Source organism: Anas acuta, chromosome 15, assembly GCF_963932015.1.
Source record: "Anas acuta chromosome 15, bAnaAcu1.1, whole genome shotgun sequence".
Taxonomy (NCBI): domain Eukaryota; kingdom Metazoa; phylum Chordata; class Aves; order Anseriformes; family Anatidae; genus Anas; species Anas acuta.
Genome location: NC_088993.1, coordinates 1,946,380 through 1,970,376, shown reverse-complemented (window position 1 = coordinate 1,970,376; position 23,997 = coordinate 1,946,380). Strand labels below are relative to the sequence as shown.

Below are 23,997 nucleotides of genomic sequence, written 5' to 3'. Positions count from 1 at the left end.
ACTTAACACTGCTATAGATGTGTCTGTGAATGGCTGGGGAAGAATGTTTTAATTACTCGTGAAGCATCAAATAAGAAAGCTGTTTGTGTTTGATGTCTGGGAGTTTCAGAACAACTGATAACAACTAGTGACTGTTATGGGATACTATGTGGATCTTTGGTATCTGGCCAGGGGGCCAAGAGATTAAGTAAGGAAAAAGAAGCTGAAGGACGGTTGGGAGACAAGACCTGTAGAGAGTATTCCATAAACTTGGAATGGTGCCGAGTGAGTACAAAGGTGAGAGGAAGACTACGAGCCTTCAGCATGAAAGACCCCTAGAGACCCCCAGAGGAGACTGATGCGCATGCTCCCGTAGGAGGGACTGGACCCCGGAAGCTAATTATAATAATCTATTTTTTTTAGAAGTAGTAATGAATATGTATTAGTCTAGGAGCATAAAAATCAGCTGCTTGATGTAACTGGTGTGCGTCCTGGTGGAGCGGAGACTCCCGGTGCACCCAGCGCTGTTTTCTTACCTCTATTCCTTTATATTCTTTTAATAAATCCTATTTTTTTTATTTAATCCTAATTTGAATCCTGAGCCATTTATAACAATACCTTGCACTGTAACTTCAAACCACTGTCACGCCCTGCCCCAGGTAAGCAGTACCTCCAGCCCGCGCTTTCTCTTCCATTTCCTGTTCTTCAGAGGATTATTAGCGCTCGGATCTTAACTACTCTACAACAGCATGAACATCCTTATGTGCGTGTATATGGAAAGATAACAACACTTAGCCTCAATTTTCAAAAAGTTACAGCCTTCTATTCATTTCTTCACACACCTTATTTGCAAGTGCATTAGTTAAGAGAAGCAATGAAAGCCTGAAGACCATCTGACCATCTTTGTTCAACCAGAAACCACCATCACAGAGCCAGATAAGAGATGGATTTGCCCTCTATTACATACCCTAGGGAGAACATTTCCATTTCAAATCCAGCAGTAAGGACTCATTAACAACTTTGTGTATTTGAGGTGTGCAAAGGTATGCATATGCATGTTTATGTGTATATATGTATATTTACATATACAATATATATACATAAATGTTAGATCTTTGGTCTTCAGAAGCCAGACAGCTTAATGTTTGACAACGCACAGGTGCCACACACATCTAAAAGCCAAAGGAAGAACCCCAGAGCAAAAATAGCTTTGAACTCTAGATCTCTTTCATTTGATGCAGGGTTGTAAAAAGAGTAAGAGAGCATTTATCTCTATACACTGAAGCAGCTTGTTTAGGGAACAGCTTGTTGAATTTCATGGAATTGTATTTTTGATAAATCATTGAACTATAACTCTGATATGACTTTTAAAGTCCAGGGTCAGTTTGAAAATCACAGAGCATAGAGCAATGTATAATACCAAACACTAATAGTTAGTGTACAACTAGGAAAGTAGTCAAGATAACATTTTATCCTTCTAGAGCAATGTACAATTTCAGCCCAAAGTAGACATCCTCCAAGAATCATAGTGGAGCATGTTCTGAAGGAAAAAACTCAGCTATTCTCTTAAAATGACAGATTTTTTGTTCCTCAAGAGATCACCTAAATAATCCACATGTATGCATCCCATATGCAAAACTGCTATATATTTACTACTCCAAAATACAAAAAAAAAAAAAAAAAAAAAAAAGTTTCATGATCACATCAGACAAGAAAGCTGAATTACTTTTCCAATCTTTCTTGTCTCCAACAGATCACAGTACATCCATAAAGGTTTGGTACTTTTAGTGCATGCTAAGATTTTATAGTTCACTCTCATAAGCCTTGAGATAATCTGCTTCTTATGTAGATTTAATCATTTGTCTTGTCCATGAATTGTTAAGTCAATACAGGGGAGCAGTGGCACATCCAATGCCTTCATCACATGAGCAGCTGCACTTTTATAAACAACAGTGTGTTTTGCTCCCTGATGTTCAATTAACTGCTGCGATAAACCTCATCTCAAGGTGATCAGTTAAGGCACTGATGAAGAATCAGCGATGAGGAAGTTAAGGCACTGTTAAGGAGTGAGTAAATAGTATTTTCTCATTCAGACTCCAAATAAGTTAATTTTATAAGTATGAAGAATATACACGCACAGATCATCACAGGTCCAGAAACTGGTTTTATATCTGGATCCATAGCAGACACTAACATAGAGGAGGGAATAGTAAGTCAAAATTCTGAGTTTTGAGACACAGTATGAAGCACTGTTTCTAAAAAAGACAGACTAAAAAGGTATATACTTCTCTAAAAGGCTAGCAATTAATTCTCCCTAAGCCAGCACGTATTTTATCAAGAAACTGCACCAAGGGGATTGCTGCAGGAAGAAATTATTTCACGTACATTTTCTGTGATCAATTTATTTATTTATAGTCTTCCTGTAGAAGGGCCTTGGGACATCACAACCCAAAGAATCACTTACAGTAAGGTCAGGCCTGACAGTTGAGTTGTTCACTTATCCTAAAATGCAGATTCAACCCAAATAGCCCTAGCTCAACAAACCTTGCCCTGTCGTAGCTAAACAAATGCACTGGTAAGTGTCACACAAAAATGCATTTCTAGCAACTACAGAGAATGCTGAGAGCCCACCACACCCCGTCTTAAAGAAGCGCACACAGCCAGAAACAGTACGTGTATCACCTGTGGAGCATGCAATTGTTAACTTAAGTACACAAAATCACTTCTATTTTTAGTATTCAGTACATCACTGTATGAAATGCTCCTCTCAAAGTGTCATATTCTCAGAATAATTTGCTTCACTCCCAAGGCTTCTGAATAGTTAAAGCTCTGGCTAAATCCCCAGATCCCCACAATGGCTACTCTTACCAAGCTTAACAGCATCCTAGTGTCTGATCTCCCTCCAAGGAAAGGAGGGGGAACAGCAGGTATAATCCACTCCCTAAAATTAACACAAAGATGGTCTGTTAGTGAAAGACCATTAGAACTACTCAAGTGGGCCAAAATCAACTTCATGCATTGATTGGGATGGCAATTACCTAGCAAAGGCTGCATGTCACTGGAGTACAGCAGTCTTGCATAAGCACAAAGCAACTGCATGCAGCACATTGTTCTATATGAAAGGTAAAGCAGAAGATGAAACCAGCTGTTTCAGCAATCATTGTGCCTCCCAACCACAACAGCAGAATGACTAAGCTCACTAAGGCTGTGCGCTGCTCAGGCTGTTCATAGGCTCACTGGTACCAATTCCACCCAGTGAGAACTCCTCTGTGGTGTGAATGTCAGTCCTCAAGCTTCTCACACTTCTGCAGGCAGATGCAAAACGATGTGCTGAAAGCTTACTTTGTGCTCAAAACAAGCACTTAAAATTGTCTCAGACTAGCTTTGAAATCCAAGCCTGCATCTGTACCACAGTATCAGTTTTATCAGCTGGATATAGAAGACTCTAGGTCCACAAAGCTTCCTGGCTGGGCATTTCTTTACAGCTCCTGGTGCGTGAGCTAAAGAAAAATTTCTCTGTGGTTCTGTCCCGCTGTCCAAAAAGTCCAGAATGACACCACACATATGGTTGGAGCATATTCGCTCCATGAGCAAAAAACAAGTCACTGTAGAGAACTCCCCCCAGTCTGTACAAACATTTGCAGAATATTGTTTGAACAGCCAGGACATAAAACAGTTGATTCTAGTCAACAGCATTGTTTTGCAAAACAAAACCTGTCCCATGTGAAAGAGCCCAAAGTTAATGTTTAGCATAAGCAAGTTATTTTAGTTTGTTTCTGCATGGAAACTACATTCAAAACTGGGTTGAAGATTTCCAGTGCACAGCTATATTTATATTGTTTATATAAAAATTGTTTCAGAATACTGTCCACATCAAATTATTTGTCAAGGAGTGATCTGTAACTACTCTTGGAGTTGTTAGCATGCAGCCCTGATTACTTAACAGGCATCTTTCCTGTCATAACCACAGGAAAGGAAAAGAAATCAAGTAACCTCATGTTGATTTAAAAATTGTTACCAGTGTAATCTGATATAAACTGACAATGCGTTGCAGTGGCAGCACTGCATTGCATCAGAGGTGAAACAAGCAGTCAAAGAAACAGATAGAGCTAAGAATAGCACGTTTAACTCTGCAGAGACCAGCAGAACAAATAGCAAACACAAACAAATTAGCCAGAGTGTAGCTAGCATTGAAGAAATCCCATAATTTAGGTCTTCTCCAGACTGAACTGCCTGGGGCAGAGGAACATTTATAGAACATAACAAGCATACAGCCATGGCATGTGTTCACATGAAGTGCCTTCAAGTACTCTGGAGCATGCACACAAGCAAAACAAGTTACGAATGAGGCTCGCCTTCTTCCCTGACCCTGGTGAAAACTGACAGCCAAAACCTTTCCAAATGCAGATTATCATTTCAGGTCACTGCCTGAAAATTTGAGGTTCTCTGTTTTGTTGAGTGTAGCACTGGGAAGTTCTTTGTTTCTCAGGATGCTCTTCTACCCACTTTGTGAAAGCTGTGGGCATATATTCCAACCCTGGTCATTTATTTAAGGGCATGACAAGCTCAAAAGTGCACCTGTAGCTTCTTTTCCTTAGTTTCCAGTTACATTATGTCCATAGCCTTCCTGGAAGGGAAAACCACATGACAGAAAGCAGATAACACTTTTTAGGTACCTTTCCCGTCCTTCTCTTACAAACACAAAGAGCTGAAATCAAATTATTCAGGTCATCCCCAAGTCATACCTGAGTTTGTACCTTCATTCCATGATTTTAAATACAGGTGGCTTTTCTTTTAAAAGCTTTTTAAGGAAGACTTGTCAGGGAGCCTAATGTATAGCCAAAGCAAGCTATTGCTTTGAAGCACTATTTCACTACTTCTTATGAAGAGTTAGCACCACTTCTTGTAAAGAACCAACTCTGTCCTCTCTGTATGCCAGAGGGAAGATCCATTTTTACCTCTTTCACCCCATCATTGCCCCTGCTGCTTCAGCACTGGGACCATGGACTCACTTCAGCAAGTCAGAGTTTGTACCTCAACCACAGCAACAACATCATTTGAGTTAGGTGAAAAGGCACAGAGTGGAAGGGAACAAGATGTTGCAGCACAGGTAGGAACCCAGTCAGCCTACAGATCCTAATGGTTCTACCTCACACCCTTCTCTTTCCAGCATACTAAAATTTCTGCACGTGTAATCATTGTTAACCAAATCTGTATTGCTTTTACAAAAAGTTAAACTATGGCTCAAAAGCTAGGTCATCTCTGCGGGTTACAACGTAAGAGAGAATGTGTGGGATTTTCTAACTAGAAATGTCCCCCACTTGCATTTCAGCATCTCAGAGAAAATGGGCAAATGTTTTGTGATCAGCTTGCTTGGTGATGAGTCACTTAGCCTCATTTTTCCCCTCAGCCTCTTTACTTTTACATAATATTATAAAAATGTTGTTTCCCGTCAAGGAGTGTCTTGCGTGTTTTTTAAACACATTAAAGCAGATTTACTTTGAAGCTTTGAATTGTCTGTAGCTTCTCCCAGTAGAAGCATCACAGATACTGCAGTGTGAATGGAATATATTCTGATTTCTCTGGTTAATCCAAGATAGCAAAACGATTTTGTTCCCTTTAAATCAAAAGTTTATTTTGAAGGAAGTGCTGCACATTAACTTTTTTTCCTGGATACCTAAGCAAGATGACACCATTTCAAAAATACTAGGCCAAAATCACTTCTTTAACAACTGGACAAACTCAATAGAATTAGATAGCAGTATGATACCTTCAGCTAACCCAAATCCATATTTTCTACTAAATAAACAGCCACAAAAAGACACAGCCCAGTTCTTCTCAAAAGTAGAATGCATTAGAAACCTTTTACCTTGCGTATCCCTTTTTATCTGTCTTGGCTCCTCTAGAGAAATGCTGTGGTCCAGTAGGGTACCAGTGCATCCAGTGAAGTTTATGCACTGCTCTGCCTTCCTCATGAAGCATTTTGAAAAGATCAGAGAGAGGACTGATGGGTGTCAACCACCAGAATTACACCACAACCCTGTAGCCTCACTACCTGGGAGGACAAATTTTTAGGCACAGACTATGCAATAAATCTTTCTGAACCACTTTTGATAAGTTTAACCCATAATGATCTATGAACACTGCCTCCAACATCACTGAAAAGATGAACAAAAAAGCACACAAATACAGTATCTGTAGAAGGAACTAACACTGACACCTTAGGTAATAAAAATATTCCCCAATAAATTCTCATGTCAACAGGGAAGAAGAGGATGCTTAATTTGTACGAAATTTCAGTAGAAGACAAGCATTACATTACAACCCCTGAGCAACAGAATCAACATTATTATTACAAGTGTGAACTTTTATACAAGTATACAAAACTAAAACAAATTCTCCAATATTTTATTTTGCTCAGAATAGCTATGCTTTAAACACAAATGCAACAGAATTACAACTCCAAGATGCAATCTCAAAGAGGGGACAGACTTATTAAGGATGTTACTGAGATATTTAAAAACATTTAACTTCTTAATGCACAATCAGAGGAAATTAATCTCCTGATGAGCAGATTTTCACTGTTTATACTGGCAATCAGTGTTCATTAAAGGAGGTCAGACAGCTCTTTGCTAAGTTCATTTCTATTCTTTGTAAGCTGCAGTAATATTTGTAGATGTCACTGCTCTGCACAAATTGAAATGGAAAGACTAAGCAATAAGGAACTGAACAATGGTTACTAAAGAAAACTGCCTGAGTGGGTCTGTACAGCTTCATTTGGTGAAGAGCAGTAATTTGTTCTCTCAACTCATGATGTGCTGGCTATGTCTTTGTAGTGGATTACTTCCCTCTCTCCATATTTGAAAAGCTGCATTTGGTGAGAGGGTTTTGTTTTGTTTTGCCCTAGTTCCATTATTATAAATTATTACGTTTGAATCAGCCTCTGACCTAGATCTTAAGAAACTGAATATTTCCAAGCTAGAATTTACAGCTTACATATTCTCAGTGACAGCCACAATTCTGGGACACAAACTCCAACTAATGCAGTGTGCTGGGGGGGAAGTTGGAAAGTGGGTCTTGACTTTTTTTTTTTTTTTTTTTGGCTAAGTGCCTGAAACCAAAAGGGACAAGCTAAGAAACCACTTGTTATAAATGAAGATACAAATCAATCTGAATTTAGTAATATTTCTAAAAGGCAAGTAAACAGCACTGGGTGTGTGGGGAGTCTACACTCTACCAACATGCACACACAGCCGTCGAACTTTCTAAATATATATAGAACATTGCTTTTACATATTCATAAGAAACCCAAGTACGCCTATACATATGTACAATCAGAAAAGATATCAATTGAAACATCAAAATTTTCCAAATTCTGGCAAGTGTTTAGTAAACAATCCTGTAAATCTATTACTATTAATGTCCGTGACTGGGGGAGCATAGTTGGAGTTGGTAATCCTGGTTGAAGTGCTCCCATATCTTCCATGACTTCATTAATTTCTCTCAGATCATATAACAGTGTCCATTTTCCATTCCTTTTCTTGATTCCAAACACCAGAGAATTCCAGGACTAGTCGTGGGAACAATATGTCTCACTTTAAGTTGTTAAGCAACTCGGCCTTTGGGCCCTATGTATCCTATTCTTCCCGGATCGAAGGGAAACATTTCCATCTCCTTTTCAAGGCCAATAGGGCGTGGGTCAAAAGGCACGTCCAGGTCACCAGGCGGTGGAACAGAAAAGGCCTGCAATGGCTGTAGCAGTGAGGGGGGGGCGATGGTGTAGCAGAATCGGTAGTAGGATCAGTGGACAAGCCCACAGCTCCCGCACTATCTGGCAAAACACAAGTTTCTGATTGTGGCCCCACAGGGCTCTTTAGGGCCTCAGAGACTGCTCACCAGGTGCCGAGCAATCCCACTGCAATCTTGTTGTTTTTAGTTGCAGAGTCCCACACCTTGAGCTCAATTTGGTCCCATGTTTCAGGATCATAAACTGCCTGATTGTTAATAAAGGGAATAAGCTGTAAGGTTACCAGGAGTCTTTGTTCCTAAGGACGTATGATTCCCCATGATGCGCAACTGCTTACCAGCGAGAGGCAGTTGTGTGCACAGGTCAGCTTCTCTCAGCTTGAGCTTCTCTCCAACTCCAGTGCCGCCTATTTCCAGCAACTTTCAGTATGAGCTTCTTTGATCGGTTTGCTGAGTTTGGCTGAACCTATCTTCATGAGGCAATCAATGTGCCTGTTCCCGTCCTGGTCTCCGTTCTGCTAGCCTGTTCCTTTTCATTCCTTTTCAATGGCTGGAGAATAAGCAACCCGAAACTGCATGGAGTCTCCTGAATCACCTTTCTTTGCTCCCTCTAAACTCTTCACATTCCTGATGGCCTCATCGTTAAGAGTCTGATGTTACCACCAACCATGGGGCTTGAACCCCATGGCCACACTCTCAAATCTCCCCCTTCTTTATTAACATCAACCATCTTCTTGACACGAATTATTACTCCATATATCACACACTAGACCAATAATGAAGAAATAAGAGGAATTGGCTAGTAAACCAATCGTACTGAATAGCTGCAACCTAAAATGTTGCATTGGAGGCCATGAAGGAGAAATTCTTGTAACTTGTAACTGCTCGGCAAGGGTAATCTGTGACCACAGAATGACATGGGGGTGATGCTTCCTTTTCTGATAAGTGCCACAGCAGTGACATGTAGCAAGAGCAGAAGGGCAACATGCAGGGGACATCCTAGAGCTAGCATTGAGGCACCAACCCAACACCAGGCTGAAGCACCCTATGCCTGTGTCATGGGATCGGTGCTGGTGGCAGCGTACTGGAGGATCTCACCTGTCCCACACCTTGGAGGACTCCCTCTAGAACCACTTAAAGCAGTGGCACTGTCTAATGCATTGCTCATTGAATCTTTTTCTATTGAAACAGGTGTTCACAATTCACCTCAAGGGGTAAAATAGAAAGTCCCTGACAGCCAGATAGAAGAAACCTCTTTGCTCACCAGGAATGAGGTCTACAACAAAAGCACGTTTTGTTTTCAAAACCTCAGTCTTCTGTGACTAATCTCCAGTGTTAACAAGATCACAGAAACAAGAAGCCAGACATATCATAGTTTGTTCAGAACCCCAGTTTTCTTTTGCTAAAAAAAGTCAGTTCCCACACAGTCAGGTACCCATCTGTGTTATTTGATATCTTTAACTGGCCATTCACAGCCCATTTCCATAACACAAATCTTCTAAAAAGAACCAAGTAGGGACACAGCCTTGGTGATGCAGTAGGAATGCCCATTTGTATGTACTTTCATCCTGTTCATTATGGATGAGGATAAATAGAGACAAAAAAACAAAACAAAACAAAACAAAAAAAAACTTCCCTTGCCAACACAACACATATTCTGCCACTGCAGCCTCAGCACAACTGGCAAACAGCAGGTGCTATCCATTCACTTGACTGAAAAATACTCACCATCTCCCAAATTAAATACACACTGAGGGACTCAGCAGTTTTTATTTTGCAGATTCTTTGAGACTTGCACTAAAATCACTAGGTTGCTACTTACCTCTCAAATATGCACAAGTTCATTCTAGTAAAATTTACTCTTTTTGATTTTTAAATATGTTTAAGTAAGAAAACATCATACTGCAAAATACTTGGAGAGTGACTTTTGCCAGTTCATTCATTCCTTTTCAACAAATATCCATGAGAACCATCCTCTAGAGCAAGATGTTGTTTAGTTTCTGGTGGACATGTTGAAGGTGACTGTGGACTTCAGGTGTGGACACAAGCAAGATGGCAATGTAGCCTGTTTTCTCAGGAGTTACAAAGATTGGCATCAATTCAGTTCCAAGCAACTCTCTTGGAACTCTCTCATGAAATTTAGGAACATTAAACTGAAAAGTACCTGAAATCCATTGAACGCTGGAAATGAGAGGAAGAGATTCCTGTCACTGAAAGCAGACACAAATAGTGATCATTTCAGATATGCAGGTTCCACAGCTGCACTGTCCAACAACAAAAGCCAAGATAGAACATTCTTTCACAATGCCAAAGCAAAAAACAGAAAAAACAGACAGGCCTGTCTGCCAGGAGCCTCACCCTCTTTGCAGCAGAACCGGATGACATAACTCCTCCATTTCTCCATTTCAATATTTGCAACGTCATAAGCTGTCAATCTAACTTTTCTAAATACCTCATCTGCCTCTTGATTGCCTTTCTTACTGTTTTCCTCAGATGCAACTCTTTCTTGCATTTGCTTTCACTATGAGCTAATAACAATTTCATTTCCCTTCCTGTTTCTTTTCCTCATCCAGGTGTTCAGTATCCACCCATCACTTCACAACAGAGAGAACATAACAAAAAATTCTCGGCAGGAATTTCTTTGAGAAAAAATGTTTCCATAGGAAGTACAAATGCAAAAATAAATAAATAAATGAACTGGGGGGGACGGGGTGGGGGGACTCTATTTCTAGTCAGAAGCAGAAACTGGCCCAAAGAAAGACAGTGGTTTATTGATATCAACATGGAATACAAAGTCGTGAGTCAAAGTTTCAGTTTCCATAATGCTGAATAGACTGGCTCCCTGCTTAAGAGTCCTGGAAGATGTTTTATCTCAGTGTAGGAGAGGTAAAATTAACAAAGTCTGAAATCAAATTATGCAAAATGAAAGAAAACTCCCTGTCTCTCTGTACCAGCAGGGAACTACCGTTCAAGAAGATAAAAGGAGGCCAACAACAACAAAATATCTAAATTCATATTCCTCATAACCAATACAACCAGGAAGAATTTAATCTTCACCAATGAGTCCTGTGAGCCTCCCTTATAGTCCCACTCTTTCCTGCCTGGTTCTCCCATTGCTCTGTGCACTGTATCTATTTGTTCTATGTAGTTTATGAACTTTCTCAGGTAGAAGATTATTTTCTAACGCATCTGTAACAACAATACAAGTAATACATAAAACAAACTGCAAGCCACAATTTCTGTGTTTGCTTCCCATTTTGTTCCAGCATTTTGCATTAGAAGCTACTCTCAAACAAATCTGTTGCATACTTTGAACCAAAGTCATTACTGTGATCATCTGGGCTGTCAGCCCAATTCTGTGCAAAATTAAATGACATGCAACTAAACCCCTTAAGACTAAGTTTAAAAATAGCCAACACTCATTCATTCACACCACCAAAAATGGCATTAGACCAAAAAATTCCAAGTCACAGCCTAATGCCCTTCAACAAGCAAGGAATTCTGGCTTAATCTTGATCTGAGATCAATGGCAATACTCTTGATTACAAAAACATGAGATTGATTTTCAGCTTAATTCTGTGAGCAAAAAGTAATGGATTTTACCTTCAACTGTTTCCTCTGAGAACTGAAAAAAAAAAAAGGAAGGGAAGGGAAGGGAAGGGAAGGGAAGGGAAGGGAAGGGAAGGGAAGGGAAGGGAAGGGAAGGGAAGGGAAGGGAAGGGAAGGGAAGGGAAGGGAAGGGAAGGGAAGGGAAGGGAAGGGAAGGGAAGGGAAGGGAAGGGAAGGGAAGGGAAGGGAAGGGAAGGGAAGGGAAGGGAAGGGAAGGGAAGGGAAGGGAAGGGAAGGGAAGGGAAGGGAAGGGAAGGGAAGGGAAGGGAAGGGAAGGGAAGGGAAGGGAAGGGAAGGGAAAAAGCTGTTCTGTTCCCTCCAAAAAGCTTTACCTGATATCATTGATTATTGTATTGAGAAGTTAAATGCTCAGATCTTCAAAACTGGAGAGCACAAATATCAAATATCATGGTTAGAAGTCATCTTAGATCTCCGTGATTGTTTCAAACATTCCCAATCAGGTGCTGATTCAACAGCACTAGAGAACATTTATTGATGACTAAAGCAGCTGTGAAACAAGTATACAGTGAAAGCACTTATCACTACTAACATATTTCCAAATATTTTTCAGCTACATACAAGTTAATTTTTAATGGTTTGTTTAGCTTTTCTAAATTCATCTAGAAGGTAATTTCCAACCTGTGTTCAACAACCCATCCCAATTCACAGCTGAAATTTTTTGAAATAAAAGATGGTTAATGACCTTTAATGAATGATAGTGCTGAGTACTGCAGTTGTGCATGAATCATGACACAAACTATGCTCCACCTGAATTTACGTTATTTCCTTGAGATGCTAGGGACCTATGCAGTAAACTGCTACTGACTAATGGGCAATTTCTCTATTTTATTGGCAGGACAGGTAATAATACAAAGCAAATGATTTTGCATTGCAAAAGGATTTTGTTCCCTAGCTAGCACACACTCTCACTTAGATACAGTCACCTGTATGGTGAGGTATCTATATAGAAAAATCACTGAAAAAAAGGGAAATGAATTGTAGTCCTTCCTCAGTCAAGCTGTCCTGCAGTAACTGATAAAGCAAGAGCCACCTGAGCACTCATCTCAGCTCCACACCTATCTAGACAAAAATATATTAGGAACTTTACTTAAAAGAGCATTTATATTTTTGCTGCGTACTATTTCAGGCAGAAAAAAAAATCGACATTTCTAATTAAAGCAGCTTCTCAATATAAATTTTACCTGAAGTAAAAATTGAAATGTGACATCTTGATATTTCCCATAAAGTCATTTCAGGAGACAACTTGTATTTTCACTAGAGGAATTTTGTGTGTTCTTCAGCCCATACCTTGTTTGGCTCATTTTTTATATTTGGCCACGGGTGGGGGTTGGACATGTGTTTGGATTTTTGGCCTTCACCTATTCCAATAAAGTGAAGAGTGAAGATTTCCACCATGCCTATTCAAGCATTAACAAAACTTGGACTGATGATCAGTTAAGAACTCCTGATATTCAAGAAACCCTGATTATACACCCATGCAGTTAAATAAATTAGGTAATAGTTCACAATTATGGCTATACTCTCAAATTTGAAAGCTAATCTAAATGTCATTTGCCTCATTCTAATGTGTATTACTTGTTTCATGTGCCTCATTCTGTTACAAGTTACAGCTTAGAGATTTTCAACATTTAAGCATTAATTATAAATTGACATTCTTCCAAAGGCTGTATCTAGAGACCTTCAAGAAGCATGTCAGAAATGAGTGCCTCATATAAAGCATTCATGAGATGAGATTTACACAAGATATAAAAGCAAAGGATTGCTGTACAGCAGAGTTAATCAGATGCTTTATATTAGTATGAAAAGGGACATAATTTAGGATACATAGAAAGACAAATTGCTTCAAAACTCAGTTGCTTCTACTAAAGGGTCAAAACTTACATCCTTTGAAAATGTCTTCCTCTTGTCCATGCACCCACAAAACCAGAATGTCAAGGAACTCTAAAGAGTCTTGTATAAATACAATAAAATTATCTTAACTGGGTAAAGAGGTGTACTGCACAGATTTGGGGGGTTAGATTTCTTTTTAATTTCCTTGTCACTTTGTGTTTTTGTTTTTAATAAAAACATGGAAAAATCTGCCCCTCCCTCCCCCCCCCCAAAAAAAAAAAGTAGATGCTTATAGTGATAGCTGTATAGTATAGTCAGAGTTAGAAAGTCACAGTGGCATCAATGCAACTTAACTACAGCAAGTTTGGATACCTGGCATAGAGAATCCTTAACCTTAACAAAACCATCATGAGCTATACAACATTGGAAGTCTTAATGCTTATTGCAGCTCAAAAGCACTTCTAAAATGTCTGACTCTGAAACCACTGTCAGTAACATTTACATCTTTATAGCAAAATCAGAACTCAGGCTGAGGACATAGCAGTAGAAGAAGTGGTCCAAAGTTGAACCCTCAAAGCTTTTAACAATTCACAAGTGTAGGACAGAGGATGATGTTTGTAGGCTTTGAACTCCTCTGCCCAAAAAAGAAAATGAACAGGAGAAAACTTGAATGGAAGAAAACTGCTGAGGAAACCTCTGATAAAACAAAGCATTTTCAGCATTCCATACTCTGAAGTACATTATAACAGCCAACCCCATCCGAAGCACACTCAGGTACACACAGACACTGTTTTCTTCTAGAACCATAGACAGATGAACTTGTTATTTCTGATTGATGGCAACCCTCCATTTACACTGCAAAACTCCAGTATAATCTCTAATCAGTCATCCCATCCTTAGCCTCAAAACTTTGGGCAGCAAGTTAACCTATGAATGACCTGCTTTATGCTAAAGGAGGTTGGCAGGCATGCAGTTTCTTACTGGCCCATAAGCAAAACAGGAACTTTAATACCCACTTTACTAATTTAGCTGACCCAATCCTCACATTTACTTAGCACATTTACTTAGAGCTCTAAATCCCATAAAGAAGTTTATCTTTTATTATAATTGCCCATTATGAACACCAAGCTGTAATATTGAACAGATTTGGAAAAACTGCTTTACTACTAGTTTCTTCAGACGGTATCTACATCTCTTCCATAAACATTAAAGTATAGCTTGTCTCTCACAGTGTATTAAGAGTGCATACAATTAACTTTGTATCAAAAGCACAACCAAGACCTTCAGAAGTGCTTAGCGTTTTTATAATGAGATACAAAAAATATAAAATAAAATACTCAGGATTTCCCCTAAAATTGAGATCCCTCTCAATGAATCTCCAAAGAGGCTCTACAAGAATAAATACACTAACAAATGACAACTTTCTTTTCAAAAAGATCCTGGTGTGTCCAGATTAAATGAGCAGAAAGGAGTGATCAGAACAGAGAGGTCAAGTAAACCAAAGGTTGAACAAGAGGATGCAAAAATAATTGAACTGTGGCCTCCCAGAAGAATTTGAGGGAAAAGGTACTTTTACTACCTCCTCTATCTTACATCAGATAATGCAACTGAAACATGGGATTAGACATTACAGAGCGACAGATTAAGAATGAATATGTAGGCAACACTCATTGCTTAATATGTGCTACATTTGCGATGTGCCTGTGTTGCGCTTAGGCCTCCAGATAACAGGAGCCCCTGGGGCCCCAAGAACCAGATCAAACTAACCATATGGTTCCAGAGTGTGACCAAGGGCTCAGAGATAAGGAGGACTGTTCTTAAAAAAGGATGTCAAACATGCAAGGCCTCGAGATAACAGGAGCCCCTCAGATCCAGAGAACTGGACCAAATAAACCTCATGGCCCCAATTGTGACCAAGGGCTCAGAGAGCATGCTCAAGGAGACAAGGTGAAAAGTTCAACCCTGATGAAGACATCTTACTTCATCCTTATGACCATCAGCACCCACCACCAGAAGGCACCGCACAAGTGCAGAGGGGAGGAGTTTATGGAAATGACTTCTTGGAGCTAATTTTAATACCAAGTGGGAACAGGTTATGAATATGTATAGGCATACTGTGAAACCTCATATGTAAACCACATATGTAAATCTTTACTGCATATAACCAAAGCAAGTTGCCGTGTTAGGGGCGCATGACTTTGGTGGGACTACCCCCCGTGCTGCCCAGCACTGAAAAAACATACCTACTTCACAATCTTACTGATTGTGGAGCCAGTTTCTGTGAATCACAACTATCTTGGCACACTTAATACAGCTGAGGTAATTTTGTTTGTTTTTCCCTTTCTTCATTGTTTTGACACAAGTAGTACCAAAACTAAAATCAACCTCTCTAATTTTAGGCCCTTTCTTTTCAACCATCTCCAGACAGGTGGGGAAAAGCACCCCAGTCCGCTAACAGGCAGGATCCACCTCCCAGAGGAGCACCACTCTACCAGGCTGCAGGCTGCTCTGAACTCAGCAGGTTCCTGTAACCCTGTAGCAAAAGCAGCACACTCTTGCTACTGATATGGCGGGTCACAGGTTCTATATGATGAGAAGAGTGCTGATAACATGCTGATGTTTTAATTGTTGCAGAGCAGTGCTTACACCAAGCCAAGGACTTTTCAGCTTCTTGCTCTGTCCTGCCAGTGGGCAGTCTGGGGGTGCAGCAGGAGCTGGGAGGGGACAGACCCAGGACAGCTGACCCAAAGTGACCAAAGGGGTATTCCATCCCATCTGGCGTCATGCTAAACAATATAGAGGGGTGGTTAGCTGGGGTGGAGGGACCCACTGCTCGGGGGTAGGCTGGGCATCGGTCAGCAGGTGGTGAGCAATTGCATTGTGCATCACTTGTTTCATACACATTAGTATTATTATTGTTCTTCTTCTTATTATTATTATCCTGTCTTAATAAACTGTCCCTATTTCAACCCCCAGGCTTCATTTTTCCATTTCTCTCCCCCATCCCAGAGAGGGAGAGGGGAGAGTGAGCAAATGGCTGTGTGGTGCTTAGCTGCCGACTGGGTTAAACCACAACACTCCTTTTGGCGCCCAATGTGGGGCACAAAGGGCTGAGATAATGACAGATCTGACCAGAGTGTGTTAAACTAAAATTGGTATAAGTATTAGACCTTCTTAATTGTTGATAGCCACAATGTTGATTGCTTCAATCTCAGGTCTGCTGTGCCTGTTTTCCAAATTAAGTTATATAGCACATTACTTACTGTATGTGCTCCCTACCATGCTGTTTATCCTTTCTGGGCCCTGGTTTAAGATCATTATGGTACTGTGCAGTGTAACACTGGCTTATGATATGATGAAATTTGTGGTCATGAGACTAACATGGTATTTGTACTCAGCACTGTCATCGACTCTGTACTTTGGACACCATATCTCAGAAACTATTAACAGTTACACCCATTGCCTTTTTCTTCAGGGAGCCAATCTGTGGAGGGGACGGGGAGATATTTTTTCCTACTTGTTCACTCTCCCTTTCTCCTTCGCCCCCCTCTTATCCTCCAAAGCTAGTTATGATAGTTCTTCAAGATGTTGAATATCCTTGGCATGTTCAGACAAGAATGGTGTTATTGTTACATGTCTTGAATGCGCTTCAGGTTTTGTTTAAGGTTAAACAACTACTTAGGAATGCCATTCAGAGATCTGTCCTAAGGCAGTATAATCGTGAGTGGCAGGGAGTGTGGGAGGATAGGGGCAGGTTTCTAGAGCAGTGGGCACCTCCAGTGTTTTGTAAATTCACCCCTGAACAACTGCAAAATCTTAAAAAAAAATAAAATGGTAGAACGCTTGAAAAAGGGGTGTCATGACTGGCAGTTCCAAAGAGAAACAAATCACTGTAGCATGCTGGGGTCTGCCCTATGCCTATCAAGCTGTAATCGATGCTACTATAAACCTAGTGACAGAAACTGCAGCTGCTCCAAGTCCTGTGACAGGCACAATGGCCACTCCAACTCCTACAGACACTCCAACCTCTTCGATGGACCCAGTGACCACTGCAGCCCCTGCAGCCACTCCAACCTCTGCAACCTCTCCAGCTCCTGTGGTCTCTCCAGGTTGGTAGATATATAACTCCATACTCAATACTGGCCAAAAGGGTATTCCATACCATCTCGTGTCATGCTAAACAATATAGAGGGGTGGCTAGCTGGGGTGGGGGGCCAGCTGCTCAGGGATAGGCTGGGCATCGGTCAGTGGGTGGTGAGCACTTGCATTGTGCATCTCTTGTTTTGTACATGTTATTATTAGTAGTACTATTATCATTATTATTTTCCTGTCTTAATAAACTGTCTTTATCTCAACCCACATGCTTCATTTTCCTGTTTCTCTCCTCCACCCCAGAGATGGAGGAAGGAGGATGAGTGAACAGCTGTGTGGTGCTTAGCTGCCGGCTGCATTAAACCACAAAACTTTTGCTCACCTTGGTTCAGTTTTAGCTTGGCTTTGTGCAATTGTGTAGTGTAAGACCTGTGGTCACAGTAATTGAGATATTTCTGTGACCAGTAGAAAGCAATGACAAGTAGTTTATTCTATACAGATTAACTATTTATTACCCTAAATAACAACATAGTGCAGAGTAGTTCATGCACAGGATAACAGCAAAGAACTTGAAAGTGTGGGAACAGGAAGGTAAGAGGTCCTACCTACATTCAACTCATGAATACAGGTCATTGATTACTGTTCATTAAGAGTATGTAAATTCAGGAGGTGGGTAAAACATGTGAAGAGAGAACAAAGAATAAGCATCCAACACACATATACAGTATATTTTACATACAGGAAATTCAGCTTTTATGGGGCATTCCAGACATACGAAGAAAGTAAGGTGTAAGCACACATTAGAAAATAAGAATAGTTCCAAGTGGATTGTAAATTAAGACGACTGCCATCGTCCTCCTTGGAAAAGCTGACTGGCTGTAACTCACTCCCCACTCCTTGCTGAGGGAGGTTGCCTCTATTGACCATAGGAGTCAGAAAACTAACAGCCAGGTGAACATAACAGCAGGGAAGAGTAAGTACTAGGGTGCATGTGAAGAACAATTTTAACTAGTTATTATGACAGATTTTTTCCTCCAACAATACTCTTTCTTTACTTGCAATAATTATTCCTGGACTAATAACAACTCTGATTAGACTGTTAAAACTTTAATTAGGGTAACAAACCCCTGCCTTTGCATATGAAGAGTTTCTTCAGCCTACAAACTGCACAAGGTGCACTGCAACAATTCATGGGGCCAGAGAGAGAGCGTACCAGAAGAAAAACATCAAATGGAAAATCACAAGTGCCAACTTGTATTTCTAAAACTGCTCAAATTTCAAGTTAAGCAACCACATGAAATAGGCAACTTGGCAAACGGTTGCATTGCTGAAGATAAATGCTTTAATTTCAAGGCTTTCTACATATGAACGTGGTGTCTAAAAGTGGTTAAAATCACATAAGTTGCATTTTTATTACTTAAGAACAAGTACACAAACTTCTTGTCACCAAAATTAAACTGACTTTTAGCACTTATTTATCTCTAAATGAAACAAAATCTGATACCAGCTGTGCAGTGAAGACACTTGCTGAAAAATGAAAGTTAGTTTACTTAAATAGCCATTTCTCTATAAAGTACTTATTTCAGTGATATTCACTTAAGTATCTCTTGATTCTTATCCTCCTAAAGAGTTCTCAGAAAACCAGTGATTTTACTAATAACTGAAAAATGGATTATGAGTAGAAACACCATCCTTAAAACAATACACAGGGTTTTTGTGGAAATGTCTAGCAAAATAGTTGTCTTCTGCCTTTGAGTAGGTGTTCCTACTGTTTGAGATATGATAGTTAAGTGATTAGCATATGAGTGTTATATATGGAGTGGTAATTCCTGTCGAGAAAATGGTTGATATTAATAAAGAAGGGGGAAATTCGAGAGTGTGGCCACGGGGGTCAGAAAGCCCCGTGGCTGAGATAACATTAGACTCTTAACGATGAGGCCATCGGGAATGTGAAAGAGTTTAGAGAGAACAAAGAAGGGTGATTCAGGAGACTCCATGCAGTCTCCGGTTTCTGGTTCTCCAGCCATTGAGGCATGGAAGTTTCTGGGTGTTTGCTGCTGTTGTTATTTGCAAAGTTGTTTGACCAATGAAAAGTTGTTTTGAAAAGAACTGCTGTGGAGAGAAGGGTATAAGAGGGGAGCCTGCCCTCAAGATAAAAGAAGGCAACACAATGTGATGAAGTTATATCATCAATAGAGAAGCAGAAAGAAGGAATGAAAAGGAACAGGCTAGCAGAACGGAGACCAGGACAGGAACAGGCACATTGATTGCCTCACGAAGATAGATTTGGCCAAACTCAAACTGCTCAGAGAAGCTCATACAGAAAGTTGCTGGAAATGGGCACACCGGAGCTGGGAAGAAGCTCAAACTGAGAGAAGAGGACCTTTGCACACAGCTGCCCCTTGCTGGTAAGCAGTTGCGCATTATGGGGAATCATACATCCTTAGGAACAAAGACTGTCCTGGTAACCTTACAGCTTATTCTCTTTACTAAAAATCGGACAGTTTATGATCCTGAAACATGGAACCAAACTGATGCCAAGGTGTGGGACTCTGCAACTAAAAATGACAAGATTGCAGTGGAATTGCTCAGCTCCTGGCGAGCAGTCTCTAAGAGTCTAATGTTATCTCATCCACGGGGCTTTCCAACACCCATGGCCACACTCCCAAGTCTCCACCTTCTTTATTAATATCAACCATTTTCTCTACACGAATTACCACTCCATATATAATACCCTAAAGATTTTCTTCCTCTTTCTCCAACCCTCTGCCTCACTACCTGCTGCACTGTCAATACCATTAGTTTCATTCTCTGATTTCCTTCTCATCTCCCCTCCTGACACACACGTTCAGGGCCTCCCACAGGGGGGCCCCCCCTATGACTGTTCACTACATCCTCACCCCTTCTGGAGCATTTTCTGTTTATCTTGCCAGGCTTTAATCACAAAACGAACTTTCAAGAGCCCTTGGGATACCAGGTCCTCAGGATTAATCCCTGATTATTTTCTCATTCTGACCCCAAGTCCTCATATGATTTCTGTGTTGCACACTATTATGATTCCAGCCAGGATTGGCAGATGAGTATTTCTGCCATGCTGGTATTACCCCTGGTCCTGGAGGATGAGCTCTTTCCCATTCTTGTATAGCAGCTCTCCTCCTGATCATTCCCCTTTCTTTCCCTATAAAGAACATACTAATAGACATAATTCCCCCCAAGAGTATAAGTTAGGCCCTAGGAACTGGTCTAATTGTTCAGCTAGCCTGATGGAGTCCTCAATTAAAAACTTTATCTCCTTCTTAAAACCCCTAACACCTCTCTGCTAGTAAGGAGAGGAGGGAGTTCACCTAAGAGGATACACAGCGTTAGTACTGTTAGTATCAGGGAAGGCAAAATTCTCAATCTCTCTACCTTGTTCTAATTCTTACCAGAGCTTAGAGTATGCTCTTCTCTAGGGACAGTGTTAATTGCAGTCCCTGTCTTCCTGGAGCAACTGCTGCTGCCACCAGTGCAATATTAGGATTATAGGGAGCGTAACTTGGTTCCTTCTCCAAAAAAGGAATCTTGTTGTTTACATATAAATTTTAAAGCCTGAATTTTCATCAGACCCATATTTTGGCCAAAATACTGCTGTTTCCTTAATTGGTTCTTTTGTCCAGACTGATACACAATATTTAACCATTTTCTTTTTAATTATCTCCACTAATTTTGAGATTATTTTTCCAATTTCTTATCATTCTTCAGGAAGAACTGTTGGTAGGCACTCCCCCAGGGATATCTCCCTGTCCCCTGGAACTCTTATTTCCCATTTTTCCTAGCCCTTGTCAGTGTGCTGCTACAGAAATTTCCTTCCTGCAGGGTACCACACACTAATGTTCTGATTCTGGAAAATGGGGGTGTACTGCCAAGCACTTCCCTGTGCAAGGGCTTACCGTACACAAAATTTCCCAAGACTCTTCCTTTCTCTTCCTAATCTCATGCTTCATCTGTCTCTGGCCATGCCCCTCACGGAGCTATGGTACCGCGGATCAGGACTCCACACTCGCTTCGTACAGAAGTACATCTCAATCACACATCACCCAACCCCCAAGGCAATACTTAGTATTTCTTACTTTGGTCTGTGCACAGAGTTACCAGATCAATTCTTAAAACCTGGAATGCCTACCTTCTTCCTTTCCCCACTACTTCACAGATCCTCCCTCTTTAATCAGTCTCAGGCCCTCTACAAGCTGTCCACAGAACTGCCACCATTGATGCACAGGGCTGCTGAAATCAGCGGGGCATGCCTTCCTGCTGCTGCGGCAGTGGGGCTCCCCAGCAGGTGACTGGATCCCACATGAGCCCCCAAATTGTGAGAAACACTCTGTAGCCAATAACTCAGGCTCAGGCGAGGATCTCAGTGAAGTAGTAATTTATTTGCGATTGCAATGGTGGGCACCCCACAAGCTGGAGAGCACCCCTACTAGCTCCAAAACACTGTTTATATACTTTTTGATGACAGGACCCTCCCCTGCTTCCCCATTGACTGAGTAATCCAGGTTCACAACCTATCCGATGCTTCACAGACAATACATGGCCTTCAGTTGCTGGCCTGTTAAATTTCAAATTTCTTTTGACTTCTTTACTGTTTGAAGTGGTAGTGTTTCTTCACTGGTAGTGTTTCTTCAGTGGTAGTGTTTCTTCAGCACTCAGCCGGGACCCGCACACAGCCTGCACTGTGCAGGAACATCTGGAAACGGCCTGGGTCTGGAAGGCACCTCCCTGCCTGTCCTGGGGCAGTCCCCGTGCTGTCCCCAGCGAGCCCGTGCCCTTCTCCAGCCCCAAGCAGTGGAGGCCGGGCTCCCTTCAGCTGGAGGCAGCTCCGCGGAGCGCTGCCCTCCTTCCTCCTGAGCACCCCGGTAGGAAACCTCACCAAAGAGGCTGCAGAAGCCTCTGCCACTCCATCTGCATTCAGTCTTTGTCTGAACACAGGATAAAGAATTTCTCCTCTCGGGGGGATTGTGGCACTTTGTGTTGCTATTTTCCCTGTTTTTGCAGTCTGTTTAAATTGTGGGTTTGCCCTTAGAAGCCGGGGGCTAAAGCCTAGTAGAAAACTGTTTACAATGCTGCTTACAAAATCTTTGTAGAGTTCAGAGGCTGTTTCAGCAAGACATTCCTGAACAGTTCTTTGCTTTATGTTGGCCCCAAACAATTCCCTTACCCACTGTGGGTGCTACTGCATGAGAGCTCAGGCTGGGCCAGCAGACCTGCAGCATCTCAGGCTCTTCATCCACCACATGCAAGTGAATGCCATGAGTGTGAGTGCAGGTAAATATTGGGACACCTTCTGGAGCCTTGAGGCCTGGCTGACCTGCTTTGGCTAAAGCTTGGGCAGGAACTTGCTTTGCTCTTGCATAGAAGCTGGCGTTACGATCTCATTCCCGAGGCCCGTAGCTCACAAGATCCTCTCAGCTCCCTTGAAGACCCTGCCCTATGTGGGTGGGAGGGCTCGTGGGCTCGCTCCCAGCACAGGGCTGACTTTTGCCCTTGCTGGAGCCAGGGAGTTGTAGGAGCTGGAAATTTGCTTTGTGTGATTGATCGCATCTGTATGGCACATAGCGCTGCGTTGCGAAACGGCCCTTTCATGTGTCAGACTGACTCGCAGTGTGACCTGATGTAAATGTAAGGGTATATTTAAGGAACAACTGAAATTTACAAAAAACAGTTCTACTTTTTTTTTTTTTTCCTTCTTAGAGCAAAAGGCCCTTGTCAGCTGATGAATGGGGCACAGCATCCCTCAGGGGAAATGGGGACCCTTGTGGTGGCTGTAGGCATGGGGGCTGTGCCCTTAGCTGCCAAAACGCTCCACCCCACTGCCCCATCTGGCCACGGCGAAGCTGTCCAGCTCACGTCTGGGTGATTTGATGAAGAGGCTGAGGACCCTGACTGAATTTAAGAAGAGATTGGACTGTGCACTTAGTCACATGGTCTGAACTTTTGGGTAGACCTGTGCGGTGTCAAGAGTTGGACTTGATGATCCTTAAGGGTCCCTTCCAACTCAGGATATTCTATGATTCTATGATTCACTTATCTGACTTGACACCATGATCTTCACCTAATTGTTCTATGGAGTCTGGTTGCCTGCATTTTACAAGGTCGCCTGTTAAGTTTTCTTATCACTGCGAGCATATCTCAGTACCACAATCCTTACCTTTAAACAATGTGACTCTGCAAAAATAACATTTTTATTCCCATACAGTGACTACTGGAAAAGTAGTGCCATTAACACATTAACAGCTTTTAAATGTTTGTTCACTTTTATCAGGATGCTATGAGGAAATTTGACTAGAAACTGAAAAAAAACCCTGAAGATTCAAGAACATTATGACACACCCAGTAACTCTGCTTATACTACGTATATATATATTTTTTTTGCCTAGAATAATAAGTATATGAATCTAAGCATGCAAAAGGAGGATGAAAAGGCAATTGCCTGTAATTTCTCCTGATGCAGATTAACACACAAGTTCATCCTGCCAAAACAAAACAAAACCAAAAATAAAAACAAAAACAACCACAGCAAACAAGCATAAATGCAGCCCCCAGCACAAGGCAGCGCTGCGCAATCTGTCCTTTACAATACAGGAGTTACCACAACCTGAGGAACTGATAGAGGAAGGAGAGCTCCAACCTACTCCCCCACAGCCATTAGAACTATATTTAGGACAGGCTGAATGATTTTGA

The 23,997-nt window shown here is 41.3% G+C and overlaps 1 long non-coding RNA gene across 1 annotated transcript in view; it reads right to left on the bottom strand.

The window, feature by feature from the left end:
* LOC137864758 (uncharacterized) overlaps positions 1-23,997 on the bottom strand; it is a 353,484-nt gene that overhangs the window by 321,541 nt on the left and 7,946 nt on the right. The gene's annotated exons all lie outside the window — the stretch shown is intronic.